The sequence below is a fragment of the Lygodium microphyllum genome, chromosome 19 (assembly GCF_053477565.2).
Source record: "Lygodium microphyllum isolate KBCC chromosome 19, Lygodium_microphyllum_v1.1.10, whole genome shotgun sequence".
Classification (NCBI taxonomy): domain Eukaryota; kingdom Viridiplantae; phylum Streptophyta; class Polypodiopsida; order Schizaeales; family Lygodiaceae; genus Lygodium; species Lygodium microphyllum.
The window spans coordinates 94,835,596-94,852,722 of record NC_141153.1 but is presented as its reverse complement, the minus strand read 5'-3'; the positions used below and the strand labels follow the sequence as shown (position 1 = coordinate 94,852,722).

General features: G+C 43.1%; 2 pseudogenes; one reads left to right on the top strand and one right to left on the bottom strand.

The window, feature by feature from the left end:
• Window positions 1–2,620: 2,620 nt before the first annotated feature.
• On the top strand, window positions 2,621–3,840 carry LOC148020169 (small ribosomal subunit protein RACK1 pseudogene; annotated as a pseudogene).
• Window positions 3,841–11,423: 7,583 nt separating this feature from the next.
• On the bottom strand, window positions 11,424–16,823 carry LOC148020168 (uncharacterized; annotated as a pseudogene).
• Window positions 16,824–17,127: the final 304 nt, after the last annotated feature.

Sequence of the window (17,127 nt, the reverse complement as noted above, 5' to 3'; positions counted from 1 at the left end):
TTTCTAGTTTAAGGTTCTCTTGACACCCACTCTTCAAGTTGTAAACCACCTTTTGATCGTGGCCACCCACCTTACGTGGCCTCAACTCCAGATCTCCTGTTGCCCACAATCTTGCCTAGCTTCGATGCCCATAAGCCAAGGTCTCCCTAGGATGAGGGGATATCCTTCTCCCTTTACTGGCATCACATAAACATCCACTGTTGCAGTGATTCCAAAAATAGAAACTCTCAAAGCTTTCACTACACCCACACATGTGACCACATCATTGTTAGCCATCTTTGCCCTGAAGGTTGAGGATTCCATTACTTCTAAACCTAATTGATGCATAAGCTTTTCTGTCATGACACAAACCTTTGCTCCACTGTCGATGTATGTTTTTCGAATCCGTTAACCTTTGATTTGAGCCCCCACTATAGGCACTATATCTTTGAGTCCATATGCCTTGATTGCACTAACCATTTTACCTTGCCTTGCCCTTGTGCTTACCATTTTTGACCATTGTCATCGTAGCTTTGGAGAGACATGAAGTAGTTGTGGCCAAGTAATTTTTGGCCCTTGAGAGCTCACATCTGCTACTACCAGATCATAAGGTTGTGTCCAAGAACCCAAAGGGAAGTCGGAGATATCAATTTAAGACCTAGCTCGAGTCTTTCTCTTCTTCCCTTCATCTCTAGGTGCCCGTGATGTACTTGCCTCATTGATTGCTTCCTTGCTTGCCTCAGTTTGGACACGTACCCACTTGATAGGCATGGTCTCTACTACATCTTACCTCTCGCTATTTCTTCTTGGAGCCTTCTATCCATGACCACCTCCTCTATTTTTATGACATTAACATTTGGTTGAACAGTAGGGGTTTCAGCTTGAACATAAGGTGGTTGTAAAATTGCAGGTCGTGACTGCTCTTGCTCTTGAGTCCTAGCACGAGGAGGGATTACTTTTTGTCGAGGACCTCTGGCAGGGTGATCATATCTTCTAGGGTAAGGACAATTGTGCATGCCATGTCCATTTTCTCCACAGTTGTAACACATCTCCCTTACTTGTCGCCGAATTTGTGGTCGATTCCCACCATTCCCCTCGATAGGTCTTCTTACACCTTGCACAAGATTCACTCTCAAGCCCTCTAGTTGATTAGTAAGATTGTTTATTTGTTGGATCATGTCTTCTTGACCTCTAACAAGGCCTGGTGTATTAGATACATTTGGGGGAACTTGAGAGGCTTCCATAGTTGTGATGTTGTTTCCTAAAACTGCTTGGCTAGCTTGGGCTTGGTAGAGGATATTTCGATTCTTTTCCCTAGTGATTCTCAAAGCATCTTCAAAAGTGTTTGGAAATTTCACATTTACCTTCTGCTTGAGCAAGGGGTACAAACCTGAAATAAATTGATCCTTTTGAAGGCAGTTTGGAGCTCTCTCTCCAGGGTTCAGTGAGTCCGACCACTGTCCCCAAAGCTTCAAAAACCCTTCCTCGTAAGTTGCATAACCATAAGGATCACTTTGATGGAGGGCCAAAAGCCATTTCCATAACTCTTCAGCTGAGTTAGTTTGTTGAAATCTCTGCAAGAAAGCTGCCTTCAATCCCTCCCATTCAGCTCTTTGGGCCGGATTTAGAGTTTGGAACCACATTCTAGCTTCTTCCTTGAGCACCAAAGGAAAAGCCCTCAACTTTAATGCTTCATCATCCCTCCCAGAGACAAGGAAGGCCATCTCAAGGTTGTCCAAAAAATCCACAACATTTTTCCCATTGCGCCCAAAGAAGCTTGGAAATGCTATGTTGCCTTAGTAGAGTACAAAGAGAAGAGCTTAAAACCCAAAAAATGAAACGCCATGGGGGGCGGTGTCGTGCTGCTGCGCATCCGAGCCGTATACACCTCCATTTTTTTTTGTTGTGCATTTGTGTTATTTTTCCGCGTGTGATTCATTGTGTGTGAGATGCATTACGATAACCCGCATCCAATGTATATATTCCGTTAGTGTGTGTGTGTGATTCTGTTTGGATGCATGATGTGTGTGTGTTAGAAAAATATGAAAAACCGATGCCAAAGGACATTATCAAGCTGATAATTTCAATGATGATCTCTAAGAAAAGTGTAGGGAATTGTGGAATCAAAGGAAGCTTTGTGGAAGCCGATCATCTAATGAAATAGAGTTGAAGGAAGTCTCTCAAAAGCTGCTTAAGAGAGTAAAGGAATCCTTCAACGGGGCTATTGACAGCACTAGTGAAGCACCGAGGGAGCATTTTGCCACCCAATCCTCAAGGCTGAAGTTGAAGTTTGTGCGCAGATCACTCATCGTAAAGCTGACTGTTAATGGGGCAATTCATGACTCCAAAGATACCCTACGTTAGTCCTCAAGGTCAAAATCAAAGTTGGTGCATAGATCTCCTAAGGGTGTAAAGAAACTAGAGTTATTCTTGTCAAAGAGGAGTTTTTTTTTCCGCTCAACTAAAAGAGGAGAAGGGGGAATCTAATTTGGGGGGAATGCTGCTAAAAAAAGAGGGGAAGTCGTGGAAGAAAGAGGAGCAATGGAGGGAAGAGAACGACAGAAAAAGGGGAAGTGGAGGAAAGGGCTTGGCCGAGGCTCATGATTCTGAGGAGTTCAACCGATGAAAAGCAGGCTAAACCATGGGAAGGAAGCTAATTATGGAGTTAGTCAATTCTTTTCAGCGTGAACCAGATGCAGTTCAGGCTCTGCGCCGCTTTGTTATAAAACAGGTCAGAGCCCAGTGCGACCTTCAACCATTTTGATGTTAGCTATATGAAGACGATAGCTCTACGGCAACAGCAACTACACATGATGGAAAATATGGAAGAAGCACGAAGGCTCCAAAGATTCCATGACAACTGTTCACCAGGAGGGAGACAGATCGCAGATTTTTCTGGCTTCTTGGCTACATGTTGAACTATTGTTACGGTTGCTAAAAGAGATCAGAGGTGGCTCACGTTGTTTCCACCTATCAAGAACTTATGCTTCAATCAATCGCCAACCACCAGGTGAACGTCCATCGGAGCACCTCCCTTTCAAGCTACTCTGTAGCTCGTGGCCGCCTACCAGTTGTTATAGTGCATTCTTTTGGGGAAGGAAGATTCGTCCAGGACGTTGTCATCTCCTCTGACGGCCAGTTTGCACTCTCAGGATCCTGGGACGATGAGCTCCACCTCTGGGACCTCAATGCTGGCTCCACCACCCGCCGCTTGGTTGGCCACAGCAAGGATGTCCTCTCGGTTGCCTTCTCTGTTGACAACCGCCAGATTGTGTCTGCCTCTCGTAATCACACCATTAAGCTCTGGAACATGCTTGGTGAGTGCAAGTAAACCATCCAGGACGGGGAAAACGGGATCAAAAGAGAGACGTCTCTAGTAGGACAGAGAAACTCCCTTTTTCCATTAAGCTAAGAGTTGGAGGACGCAGGAACACAGGAATTGTAGAGGCACAAAGATTGAAATGCTTCCGCTTTGCTTCTATTAAATCTAGTTCCTTATTGATAAGAAGAGCGAAATCTTCGTCTGCAACAGCTGCTAGTTCTATCGATAAGAGGAACAGCTTTATACCTTCACAGGCATGATCAAGGAGAATGGTTAAGCTTCAGTGGTTTTCAGATGATTTCTGTCTAAAAGCATGACAGTTGCAACGATAAGATCAGTACAAGAATTCTTCTACACATCAATGCAAGCTGCGCTCAAATCTCCTGGGACAGACTGGTTATACTGGTTATGTCAACAGTGTTACTGTCTCTCCTGATGGTTCACTCTGTGCTAGTGGTGGCAAGGATGGTGTAGCAATGCTGTGGGATCTTGCTGAGGGAAAGCGACTGTACTCACTTGATGCAGCTGACGGCCCTTGATTGATACTTCCAACCTCCTGATACCTGTTTAAGAACGGGACTGTACTGCTTTGAGATCCCTTAAATTATTGGTTTTTCGTATTTGATAGAAACCTCTGAGAGCATCAGAAATCAGAAGTGTTGTACAACTGGTTCTCTGCACTAAGGGACATGCTTGACTGGATTATTAGTTAATGCCCATTATTCTGTTCAATGTAACTGTCATCATACACCTGAATGCAAAATAGTTTATGAGATACTTCAGATTTTTTTCTGAACATGAACTTCATGTAACTCACTTGACAAGGAATATAGTGAACTTTGGCATCAAAAATTCGATTTCTTCTTGTTAGTCTCTTCACTTGTTGCAACTTGAACTCCGTGTTCAGCAGCCCTTACACGAAATCTACGACATTTCTGGTGAACCCGACGTAAAAGTGTTGCGTCACTTTTCAGCAAGATGGGAGACTCGCAAGAAGAGATGACAGATGACAATGTCATGAAGAATCTGTTTCAGTCATTTACAATCTATATGCAGCAGCAAGCTCATGCGAAATGTGATAATGATGCCATGGATGCCTTGAAAGCTATCCAACAGGAGATGAAGCAGTTTAATGGCCAACAAGTGTCAACTTACCTGCATTTGTATGAAGAAAAGATGAAGTTTTTTGGGGTTTCTCAAGATGTTTGGAGCCGCTACTTCTTGCGGATCGTGGTGCGCGCTCTTGAAGTCCGAATTTCAGAAATTCAAGAAACACATGCAGGTTGGGCAGAGTTTAAGAAGGCATTAAAAGATGAATATTTCCTGGAGGATATAGGTCTTATGAACCGCAGGAATTTCTTAGCATGGGTTTCTATGCCTAATAAGGGACTTTCAGTTACCGCCCTTCTGCGAGAGTTTGAGAACCGCTATGATCAGTTGGATGGAACTGAGTAGCAAGCTTTGGAGATGCAGAAAGTGGAATTATTTTTACAAGCTGCTGATGCTGATTTACAGGAAAAGTTGGATGATCTTTTGGAAGATCAAGCTACTGATTCAGGTTTAAAGACCGAGTGGAGACATGTCATTGATGCTGTGAATGCTCTTGTTAAGAAGCAGCGCAGGAGAGTACGATTGCATCGTAATACAGGATCTGCTTCTGAAAAATCCTTGGAGACTTCTTCTTCTACCCCTGCTGCAAGTTCTATGCCTAAGCCTACTCCTCCTGTTGTAAATCCATCAGTTCCTGCTGCTCCAGTGCCCTTATCTGTAGATGATGTTATTAAAGGCTTGGCAGATTTGACGATTGAAGCAGTCAAAGCTGAAGTTGGTAAGTTAAAGGAGCAACTTATGTCAGTACATGCTGTAGCACCTGCTCCAGCGACTGCTTTTCCAGTTGGTCAAAGAAAAGGGAGACGATGTATTTGGTGCGATAGTACAGAGCACCAACACTGCAGAGATTGTGATGCTTTTCAGGAAGCGCATAAGAAGAATGTAGTGTTTTGGGGACAAGATGGGAAGATATGGTTGACAGAGACTGGTGCTCCTCTTGATACGAACTTTGGTAAGGGAGGTATGAAGAAGCTCGTTGATGATATGGCTGCGCGATCAGCTTATGTGAGTGTTCGAGGAGATGCTTCAGCTTATGGAGTCCAGCTTGAGCAGAAATCAGATGGAGACTCTTCTTTATGGTCCTCTGCCTTGGAGATAGCGAGAAGAGGGAAAGTTCAGGCATCTACTATGACTTGTGTGGGCTCCAGAATTCGAGGAGAAACGGGATGGGATTCTCCTGTTGACAAGTATTCTATTTTTGCTTATATGGCGAAAACACAGGGTTTAGATGCCATGGTTGAGGAAAAGAGAAGAAGAGATGAGGAGGGTCTCAGCACCTCCAAAAAGACTAGAGGGGGTGACTTTGTTTCACCACCTATTACAGCTCCACCTATGACAAGTTCTCCAGCTCAATCAGGTCCTGAACAACCTATGGGTGACAAGTAGATGAAAGAGAAGAAGCAACCAAGAAAGGAGCCATGATTCAAGCTCTTGTCAGACATTAATATGTATACGGATATGAGTAAGATTTTTCATGAAAGAATTTTGAATAGTGAAGTCACTTTTACTGTTGGAGAAGCTCTTGGGATTGCTAGAAGAGAAATACAGGATCAGATGCAGGATCTTTTGCGGAGGAAACAACATGCGATGGAAGGACCTGCTTTACAGGGATTATGGCATGGAGCTCTTGGGGAAGAGCATGATGATGCAGTGATGGTTGAGAATGCTTCTTTCAATTCGCAATTGGAGCAAATAGTTCAGCCTATGCAGTATGAAGATGATGATACCCCTATTCTCATTCCTCGCAGCCATTTTTCACGTAGTCATTGGGCTAGAGCAACCACTGAGACGGTGGTAAGGATTGGAGAGAAACAGATTCCTTTGGTCGCTTTAGTCGATCATGGTTCCGAGATTAATCTTATTGCTCGAGGTGTTTATGAGAGTGGCAAGTGGCCTATGGATGCAGAGCATGGCTGGCGCATGAGAGCCACCAATAATACTTCTGGTGATATGTATGCTGCTTGTCCGAGTATCAGAATTTCTATTGGTAATGTTGAAGAGGATTATCATTGCTTTGTTCAGGATTCTTGCTCTTATCTGATTATTCTTGGACAGCCTTTCATTACAGAAGCAAGAATGGAAACGAAAGTGATGGATGACGGCTCAGCTTATGCGCGGATACGCAGTAAGGATGGTATGTGAGCTGTTCAGTTTATGACTGTTGGGGTAAATCATCCGAGAAACAGGGACTCCTTGCGTGAGGCACCACTACCTGCGAAGGAGTTGGATTTTCATTAGGTACCGCTGTCTTGCGAGACGCCAGTGGTAGGGAGTGGAGAAAAGAGGAGATCTCGCCTCCTGGCAGCTAGTATTTCTCCACTAATTTTGTTGGTTTTTCTTCAGATAGTTCAGTGAGTTATCAGAAAATTTCAGATTTTCCTAGAGCTGCCAGGCAGTAATTGGTTGTAAGGAGAAAGAATTGAAGATTGCAGGTATTTTGCAAGCAGAAGAGCATGTAGATGGATTGTATGAAGGGATGTCTTATGCAGATACATTGTTTGAGATGGGAATAATGCTGAAAACTGATGTATGTAAGGGTTCAAAGATCATACATGTGCAAACCTTGGATATGTATCATGAAATTTCTGATTTTATGCTGAAAACAGAGTTAGAGGCTGAGAAAACTCAGCAAACTGAATTTATGGCTGATCTTGATCAGCTTACAGAGTTGCAGAGGGCTGAAACCTTTCAGCCAACAGAGTTAAATGCTAGAAAAATTCAGCATATGGAGTATGAGGCTGCACCCATGCAGTCCATAGAGCTGAGGGCTGAATTTATTCAGCCAACAGAGTTGAATGCTGAAAAATTTCAGCATACAGAGTTTCAGGCTGCACCCATGCAGTCCATAGAGCAAAGGGCTGAAATCTTTCAGCCAACAGAATTGAGAGTTGCTGAAAATTTGCAGAAATTGCAGCAAAGAAAAGAGTGCCTGCAAGGTTGACACGAAGTATAAAACAGTTGATAAGAAGGTTAAGCCGGTTACAGGGCCGCTTCCTCCTGATAGTGATGAGCAGATAGAAAAAGCTATGAAGCAGCCTATGTTGAGAGATCCTGCAAATATTGGACATAAATTTACAGCTGAAACTCTTGCAGAATTGAAGATTGGAAATGATGATTTCTTGCTTCCAGTGGAAAAAGAATGTTTTAGAGAGATGCTTGGACGTCATGGTAAGGCATTTGCTTTCTTTCCTCATGAAATTGGCTGCATTAGTCCCGAATTGGTTGCACCTATGGTCATCTTCACTCTCCCTCATGTACCATGGAATATATGTCCTATACCTGTCCCTAAAGCACACTTGCCAAAGCTGATAGAGTTGTTGAATGAGAAGATTATGGGGATTTTGGAACCCTCTTCTACACCCTATTCTAACAGGTGGTTTACTGTACCAAAGAAGAATGGTACTTTGAGATTTATTCAGGATATGCAGCCCGTGAACAAAGTGACAATCAGGAATGTGGGAACAGGTCCAGTTGTGGATGAATTTGCTGAGGCTTTTGCAGGACGAGCCATCTATTCTCTAGGTGACTTGTATTCAGGTTATGATCAGTTTTAGCTTGCCTTGGAAAGCAAGGATATTACTACTATGCGGACGCCTATTGGTCTTGTGAGGATGTGTACCTTGCCTCAAGGTGCCACCAACTCAGTTGCTCATATGATGAATTCTATGCATAGAGTTCTACGAGACTATATTCCGCAGTATACCATGCCTTTCCTAGATGATGTGCCTATTAAGGGTTGTGCAGAAGAAGAAAAGAATGAAAGTCTTGATTGGCGAGGATGTAGACATTTTGTGGTTGAACACTTGGTTGCTTGTGAGCAAATATTGACACGATTAGAGGAGGTAAACTTGACTCTTTCAGGGCTGAAATCTGTCTTTGGTGTTAATGAAGTCATCATAGTTGGGCATATGGTTGGTTATTATGGTTGGCAGGAAGCCTTCACCTGCAAAGGTGGATGCCATAAGCAAGATTGCAGAGTATTGCTCGACTACTTCAGAGGTGCGGAGATTTGTGGGAGCTTGTGTATTTTACATGATTTGGATTCCTCATTTTGCTCACATAGCAGATGTTCTCTATCAGCTGCTTTGAAAGGGGCAGAAATTTCATTGGGATGAGAGCATTCGAAAGCCATGCGTAAACTCAAGAAGCTGTTGCAGTCAGCTCCTACTCTTCGCAAGGCGGATTAACAGTGTGGATGGCCAATCATGTTGACAGTTGATACTAGCCCTATTGGCATAGGTTGGGCAGTGGGACAGGATGATGCTGATGGAAATAGATATGCAATCCGCTTTGGAGCTAAAGTTCTTAATGAGCGACAGAGGAGATATCCGCAGATTAAAAGAGAGTTGTGGGGAGTAGACACTGCACTGAAGTGTGATAAAGGGTATTTTATTGGAGCTTCAGTTGTTGTGGAAACAGATTGTTTGCCTTTGCTTGGCATGATTACTAGCTGCTCGACTCCAGATATAGCGATGCTTCGGTGGATTGCCTATATCAAATCATTGAATCCAGAATTTCGACACATAGCAGGGAAAGATAATCCAGTTGCTGACATGTTATCTAGGGTGAGATATGAGGATGAGGAGTCAATGCTTGCAGAAGATGATGAGACAGAGTTAGTAGCTTCTGTCCTTGTTCATGATTGTCATGTATCTACTGTTGAAGCCTTTATTGAAGAACTTTATGTTGATGAGTGGCTGCAAATTGGACAGTATCTAAGTTCATTGACTCGAAGAGCTGATTGGACAGATGATGAATTTAAGAAAATCAAAAGGAAGGCTTATGGGTATTTCTTAAAAGATGGTTTTCTTTGGAAGCATCCAAAGAAGAGAGGCGGCTTGCCCTTGAGAGTAGTTTGTGAGGTAGCGATGCAGATACAGATTATGCGAGAGTTTCATGAGAGCTCATGGGCTGGTCATAGAGGTGTGTGGGCTACCTATGAGAAAATCAAAGAAAGATACTGGTGGAAAGGGATGTATAAAGATGTTTCCCACTTTGTGGAGACTTGCAGGGACTGTCAGCTTTACTCTTTAGTGCGGCATCGTGATGAGTTGCATCCGACCTATCCACTATGTATGCATTATAAGTGGGTGGTAGACTTGGTTACTTTGCCAGTGGGACTTTGGTAGATGAGATATCTTGTCTTGGCTAGGGAGGATCTTACAAACTATGTTAAAGGCAGATCTTTGCGGACGAAGACCACCACTACAGTATGTAAATTCTTGTTGGAAGAAATATTTTGCAAGTATGGATGTATAGGCAAGATTATAGTTGATCGTGGAGAGCTAGATGCAGACGAAGCTAGAGAATTTTTCTCACGGCTTGGGATTAAGTTGGCTCTTACTACTGCCTATAATCCAGAGGGAAATGACAAGAGCAAAAGAGGACATCCGCCAATAGTTAAAGCATTGGCAAAAGCTTTTAGAGGTTGGATTGGAGATTGGCCGAGATTACTACCTTTTGCATTGTGGGCAGACCGCTCTACACATAGCGTGACTACTGGATATATGCCTGCAGAGTTGATGTATAGGCAAAAGCCTGTCATGCCTACAGAAATCTGTGCTCTCACGTGGAGTGTTCTTCCATGGCATGAGAATTTATCAAGGGAGGAGCTTCTAGCTCTTCGGATTCGTCAACTAGAGAGAAGGACAGAAGATGTGCAGTTAGCAGTTGATCGTTTGAAGGCAGCCCGACTCAGAAACAAGAACAGGTTTGATTTGAGGCATCGCTTGAGGCCTAGAGCCATAAAAGAAGGAGATTGGGTTCTAATCTACGACAGTAGTCTAGAGAATCAGCATAGTAGCATGAGAAAAATGGTTCAAAGATGGTTTGGACCGTATGAGGTGAAACAAGTTTTTGACAATGGTACCTATGAGTTGGCTGAATTAGATGGAACAGTATTGAGGGTGCCCATTGCTGGAAAACGGGTCAAGATTTTCAAGACAAGAGAAGATGAAGAATATTTACTTGAAGCATTGGCAGAAGAAGAGCAGGTAGAAGAAAGTCAAGCAGAAGAAGCAGAGAATATGGATGATGAAGCAGATGGAGAAATAGGTCCACTAGAAACTGATGAAGGACTCGACCTGTTTGTGGACTTGAATGATCCTGGATAGTTGGCTCATCCGGAGGATGCGCAGGTTTAGAGGGGTGGATGTCGTGCTGCTGCGCATCCGAGCCGTATACACCTCCATTTTTTTTTGTTGTGCATTTGTGTTATTTTTCCGCGTGTGATTCATTGTGTGTGAGATGCATTACAATAACCCGCATCCAATGTATATATTCCGTTAGTGTGTGCGTGTGATTCTGTTTGGATGCATGATGTGTGTGTGTTAGAAAAATATAAAAAACCGATGCCAAAGGACATTATCAAGCTGATAATTTCAATGATGATCTCTAAGAAAAGTGTAGGTAATTGTGGAATCAAAGGAAGCTTTGTGGAAGTTGATTATCTAATGAAATAGAGTTGAAGGAAGTCTCTCAAAAGCTGCTTAAGCGAGTAAAGGAATCCTTCAATGGGGCTATTAACAGCACTAGTGAAGCACCGAGGGAGCATTTTGCCACCCAATCCTCAAGGCTGAAGTTGAAGTTTGTGCGCAGATCACTCATCGTAAAGCTGACTGTTAATGGGGCAATTCATGACTCCAAAGATACCCTACGTTAGTCCTCAAGGTCAAAATCAAAGTTGGTGCATAGATCTCCTAAGGGTGTAAAGAAACTAGAGTTATTCTTGTCAAAGAGGAGTTTTTTTTTCCGCTCAACTAAAAGAGGAGAAGGGGGAATCTAATTTGGGGGGAATGCTGCTGGAAAAAGAGGGAAAGTCGTGGAAGAAAGAGGAGCAATGGAGGGAAGAGAACGACAGAAAAAGGGGAAGTGGAGGAAAGGGCTTGGCCGAGGCTCATGATTCTGAGGAGTTCAACCGATGAAAAGCAGGTGATGAAGAGGCCCTTAAGGCGAACAAAGTTTGTACATTCTGCGTCATCTAGACTAGAATACCAGGTCCTCCCCTTATCGCCTAAGCACAGGCCGAAAGCTTGAGCTCGCTGCGCAAGGTCTGTAAGACCGTTTGCCTCACATACTTGCTCGAACTGCTCCATGAAGCTTTACGGGTCACTGCTAGGTTCGTATCTAGCTAGTTGTTTTGCTACGATGGGGATTCTAGCCTGCCCTTTAGCCCCTTGCGTGACTCCCAATCCCGATAGTAGCGTGGTGGCTAGGGCAGTAGCGCTCTGTTCAATGGACGTATTGTCCAAGAGTCGCTTTGCTACCAGTTCACTCAATGTCATGTCAGCCTCTACTACCCGTTCCCTCTCTACATTCGGTCCAGATTTGGCCGCTCCAGCTAGGTCTAGCACTCGTCTAGCCTCGTATATACCTACGTCTTGCTGTAGCCTTCTAGCCCTTTGCTCATGGTTGTAGGCAATTATGCCTTCTAGCGCTCTCTTGATTGCTCTTCTCTCTTCTTCCAGGTTTGCTACCACTTCCTCTGCAGATCTGCTCTGGATCACGGTCCTAGTGAGTAGATCGTAGTTGTGGACCAGTTCCTGGACTGAGGTTGGAAATTCTCCTAAGTCTAATTGGTCCTCTCCTCTATATTGTTGCTTTCCGTGTCTTCGTTCTTCTCCAGGTCCTACTAGTAGGGCACTCAGGCACCTATCTAAGTCTTGGGGTCTTCTCCTACTAGTGGGTTCCTTAATGTTATTAGATATCCTAATGTGTTCCTTGTTATTTGAAAGCAGTTGCAATCCTTTTTCACATGTTATGCATAGTGCTTTCATGGTGCTTGGTGCGAAAAACATGCTTTTCTCTTTTCTTGCAGTGCAAACTTAGTGGGACACAAGAGTGAAGTGCTGATGCAGAAAGTGTTTAATGCGAAGTCCACTCTGTTTCTCTCCACATTCTTAGCCTGATTTGAGTTCTAAGCTTGGTTCCCGGCTATTCTATGGTCTTTCTGAAGGTCTGTGCTGCGTTTTCTATTCTGCTCTAATTTCGATTGGTCTTTGAGGTTCTAATGGTCAAACTGGGTCTTGGGAGTGTTCAGGGTTGTGTCTTGGGGGTCAGGTCTATGGCAGGGTCAACTAAAGATATTTATTTTTCCTTCTGGAAGGATGGTCTGATTCCCAGAATCGGACTGTCCGATTCTGGGAATCGGATAGGGCTGGTCCAACTCTAGTAGTCGGACGGATCCGATTCTTGCAGTTGGACAGGACTGGTCTGAATCTAGTACTCGGATGATCCGATTCTTGTAGTCGGACAGAGTGGTCCGAGTCTAGTAGTCGAATGGTCTGATTCTTGCAGTCGGACAGAGTGGTCCGAGTGCCACGTGGCACGTCCGATCGGACTGTCCGATCCGGTAGTGGGGTCCGATTCTAAAATTGGTTGGTCCGATCTGAATGTTGGATGGTCTGACTAGCACGCAGTTTGACTCCCTCAGTCAGATGGTCCGATTCTTGGAATCGAACGGTCCGACTCTAGGACTCTGGTGGTCCCATTCTGGGAATTGGACCACTGAGACCTGGTCTGATTGTGTCTGGCGACAGGCGCGATTTCGATGCGTTTCGATCCCACTTGACGCCTGCTACACACAATCACAAGAGACTTTCCAGATATGATTAGGGCACTACTAAGAAACACCAGACTCACCTGGAGTAGCACAAATCGATGGCACCCAGAATCGTGATAGTGCTCCCTCTTCCTGGCAACCACAACCTCTCTCTCTCTCTCTCTCACAAAGCTAACCAGTGAAATGAGGTTTGCCCTGGCCTCCCAAGCCTCTTAAGGTCCTTTCATAGCACTGCAAAACCTTAAAGCCAGTTACCTTTTCCCTGTTTTACCCAGAAATTTGAATCTGGTCCCTTGTTTCCCTGTTTCCAGCAGCAGCCAAAACCTTCTGTTTTCTCTTTTCTTAACCTAATCTAACCTTAATCTAGTGTAGCCAAAATGTAAAACAGAGATGCAGAATGGTAGTCCTACACTAATGCTTCAAACAAACCAAAACACTTACTTGTTTCACGGATTAAAACCTCCTAAATCTCCTAGCTATCTCGAGCACCGGTTCGGGCTGCAAACCCTACTTCTATGCTCGATTTGATACGCGCGGTGCTCAAGGCTCGATTCCGTCGGTCCCAGCAATGGAACCAAAATGGAGGGAGCTACAAGCTCTACCCCGAGACCTATGGACCACTTATTGCTCAAGTGTTTCGAACCGAGCGGCCATGGCTACCTCTCACATAGCCGACGCGCAATGCCTACCTTATGGGTGTAGTGAGCTTACCTTGATGCTCGATCGAGTACCCTCCTCTTTCTTGCGCACCGGTAGCTCCAGATCCTTGAGGCAAGCTCAAGCAAGCTCAAGCAACCTCAATCCCTCTCCCATGAGCTTCATCCTCCATAGCCATACGCGAGCTAAGAGAAGAGAAGAGAGGAGGGGAAGATGAAGAGAGAAGATGGAGAGCTTCTTCTCCAAGATCCCTCACTCTCACATAATCACTCTCTCACTCCCTCACACTCTCTCAATCCCTCTTTCAAGCACAAGCAAGAAGGCAAGAAACAAGAGAAGAAGAAGAAGAAGCTTTGGCCACACACAAGAATGATCTTCTCATTCACTTTTTGAACTTTATATACATCCCCTACTTTTCATGGGCGGTCATCCCCTTTTTTACATGGCCGGCCATTAGCCTAGGTCCATTTCTCATTTCCCACCGTTCTAATCTATCCTATTCCCAACTAATGCATACAATTTGCACAGGAGTGAGCCTGGCGCTCTTTTACAAGGATTCAGGAGCGCTTTCACACTTAATGGTGCGCTTTTTACTCTTTTACTTTCCTTGGGCGACTCTAAGACTTCCTGAGGGTCGTGCCCGTGCTTTTAATTTTTTTAGGGTCTGGTTATCGGTTAAGGCACCTTTTTCTTCCTTTTGTCATGCGCCTTTTGCTATTTCCTTTTTTCCATTTCCCGCTCCTCTGCGTTGTGGTAAACACTCTGTCATGCCCTTGGATGAGATTGCAATGAGACTAATGATCCATCATGGCACCCATAAACACAATGTTCACACATGATCATCCAAAACCCTCACAGAGAAGACTAGGGTAATGGTACAAGAGCAATTAGTGTTGACATGCACATTGACGCAAAGAAAGTACATATGTGTGTGGCAAAGGAAATTGTAAATGCATCACTCATGAATGTGAATGGAATATTCTCTACATATCGTGTTTGATTCCTCCATCACAATTTGATGTCTCAAATGTGGCATTCAAATCAACCTTACATTCAGCAATATGTATCTCATTGGGACCAGTGAGCAAAAAATCATCCACATACACAAAAATGATAAGATATACATCATTCACATTCTTTACATCTAAGTGCTCTCAGTCAGACTATTTCAAAAGCCACATGTAGTCAAATGATTATACTTTAGTGGGACACATGTTACGTACATATGTGACACACATGACATTCGCAAGCCAAAACACGTGTGGCAAAGCTTGACTTTGAACCATCATCATGCCATCTTCATAAGTGATCTATTTTTCCTCTCACCAACACCATTTTGTTGAGGGATATATGGCATTGTACATGGGTGTTTTATCCCACAACTAGCCATAATTGCATTGAATTATTTACACATATATTCCCCTCCCCTCGATCTAAATGGAGGGTGCCCATAGTACAACCATATATATTTTCAGCCATCACCAAAAATTGCTTAAAGCACATAAAAACTTTGGACTTTACCTTTAGCAAATGTCACAATGCATGCCTTGCATGATCATCAATGAAAGTCACAAAGTACAAATGGTTATCGAAAGAAGGATTTTTCATTTGGCCACAAACATCACTATGAACAAGCCCCAACTTGCCAGTATCCTGCACAGTACCATCTTTCAAAAATCTAAAATGCTGCATTTTCCCTAAAATACAACCTTTGCAAACATGCTTAGATGGTGCATCCAAAGGGGGCAATGAGCCTACCATATCAGATTTCAGCAAATGCTACAAGCTACCAAAATTTTGATGCCCAAAATGTGCATGACATAGTTTTGGATCTAAAAAAACGTTTGAATCTCTAATTGCACATGCTGAGTCTTCCACAAATTTATTACTTTCATTGTGCTTATATGGCCCACAAAAAAAAGTGCAAGATGCCACAATAGTACCATCACGATTGAGATCATGTACATTACATCTATCATCCACAAATTTCACTACAAATCCAAGATTTGCAAAAGCAAATGTAGACAATAAGTTTTTCTTGATCTTAGGTACATACGAAGCATCAACAAGTGAAAGAATTTCCATGATTTGTAGTGGTAAGTACAATCTTTAAAACTCCTTTAATTGGATAAGAGGCATTGTTGGCACACATGACAATATTCCCATTTTAGGGACAACCATAATAGATGTGAACAAATCAAAATGAGACATAATGTGCCTGGTTGCACCATTGTCAAAATACCATACATAATGCATAAAATTTGACATGCATGCATCATGAATGGAAGGGCCATATTGGCACTACACACTAAAAGCCCATTTTTCATCATGTAGAACATTTGCAAAATTTGCATATGAAGAAGCATTTGCAACAACTACATTTTCCTCTTTCTTTCGAGCCTCTTAGTCTTAATCTTAGGACATTGCTTAATGAGATGATCAAATGCCTTTCAATAATTGCATCTCGACTTCTTCTTTCCCTTACCGCCAGATTTCTTAGACTTGTTGTTGCTAGAAGAAGGAAGAGCTACATGCTTGCTACCTACAAATGAATCATTAGAAGGGTTATTACCACTTCTCCTTTGTTGAGCATCCAAGAAAGCTTGAATAATAGCATGATGCTCTTTAGCCTTGTTTTTCTTGGATTGATCCTCCTGTAATGGAATACTAACCAAGGCATGAAACTTTATAAGTTAGAAGCATCCAAGTGTAAGCAAAAGTTTGATACAAATTCGATAATGCATCAAGTACTATTTGCACAAGTGTATGGTCAAGGATGACCTCTCCAATAGCAATCAATTGCTCCTTGAGATCTTTAATCTCGGCAATAAATACATCCATATCATCATCCTCTTGCATAATCTTAGATTCTAATTTTTTATGCAAATATGAGATTTTTGCCTCATTACGACCTGCATACAAACTAGCTAGAATATCCAAAGTCTATTTTATTGTTTTTTCTAAATGAATGTGAGGAATAATAGAGCACTTCATGGATAGAGCAATATATGCATGTGCTTGCGCATCTTAACCATCCCAACATGCCTATTGAGTAGATGGAAAAAGAACTCTAGCAATAGTACTACTAGAGCATGTACCATTATCAATGAACCCTATATCCATAGAAGGCAGATGTACATCATGGCCTTGCACAATGTTCCACAACTGTTTTGCAACCAACACATGCTGCACCATGTAAGTCCATGGTTTTGCAACCAAAACATGCAAGATCCTACCAGTAAAGGCTAACATAGATGAAGATGTTGTTTTAAGCAACGAGGAGATTAATGCACCCATGTACGCCAACCACCACAATGGTTTGAGTGATGCCTTGCATGTTGGAGGTAACTTTACAATCAATGTTGAGGAAGAAGACTGTGATTTTTATATATTGAGGTGTTGCATGGAGAGAAGAGGCTATCCATCACAAATCAGAAGGATGCATGACACAATCGGATCAAGAGGAACTCCTACTATGTTGAGGGGTACTTTTACGATA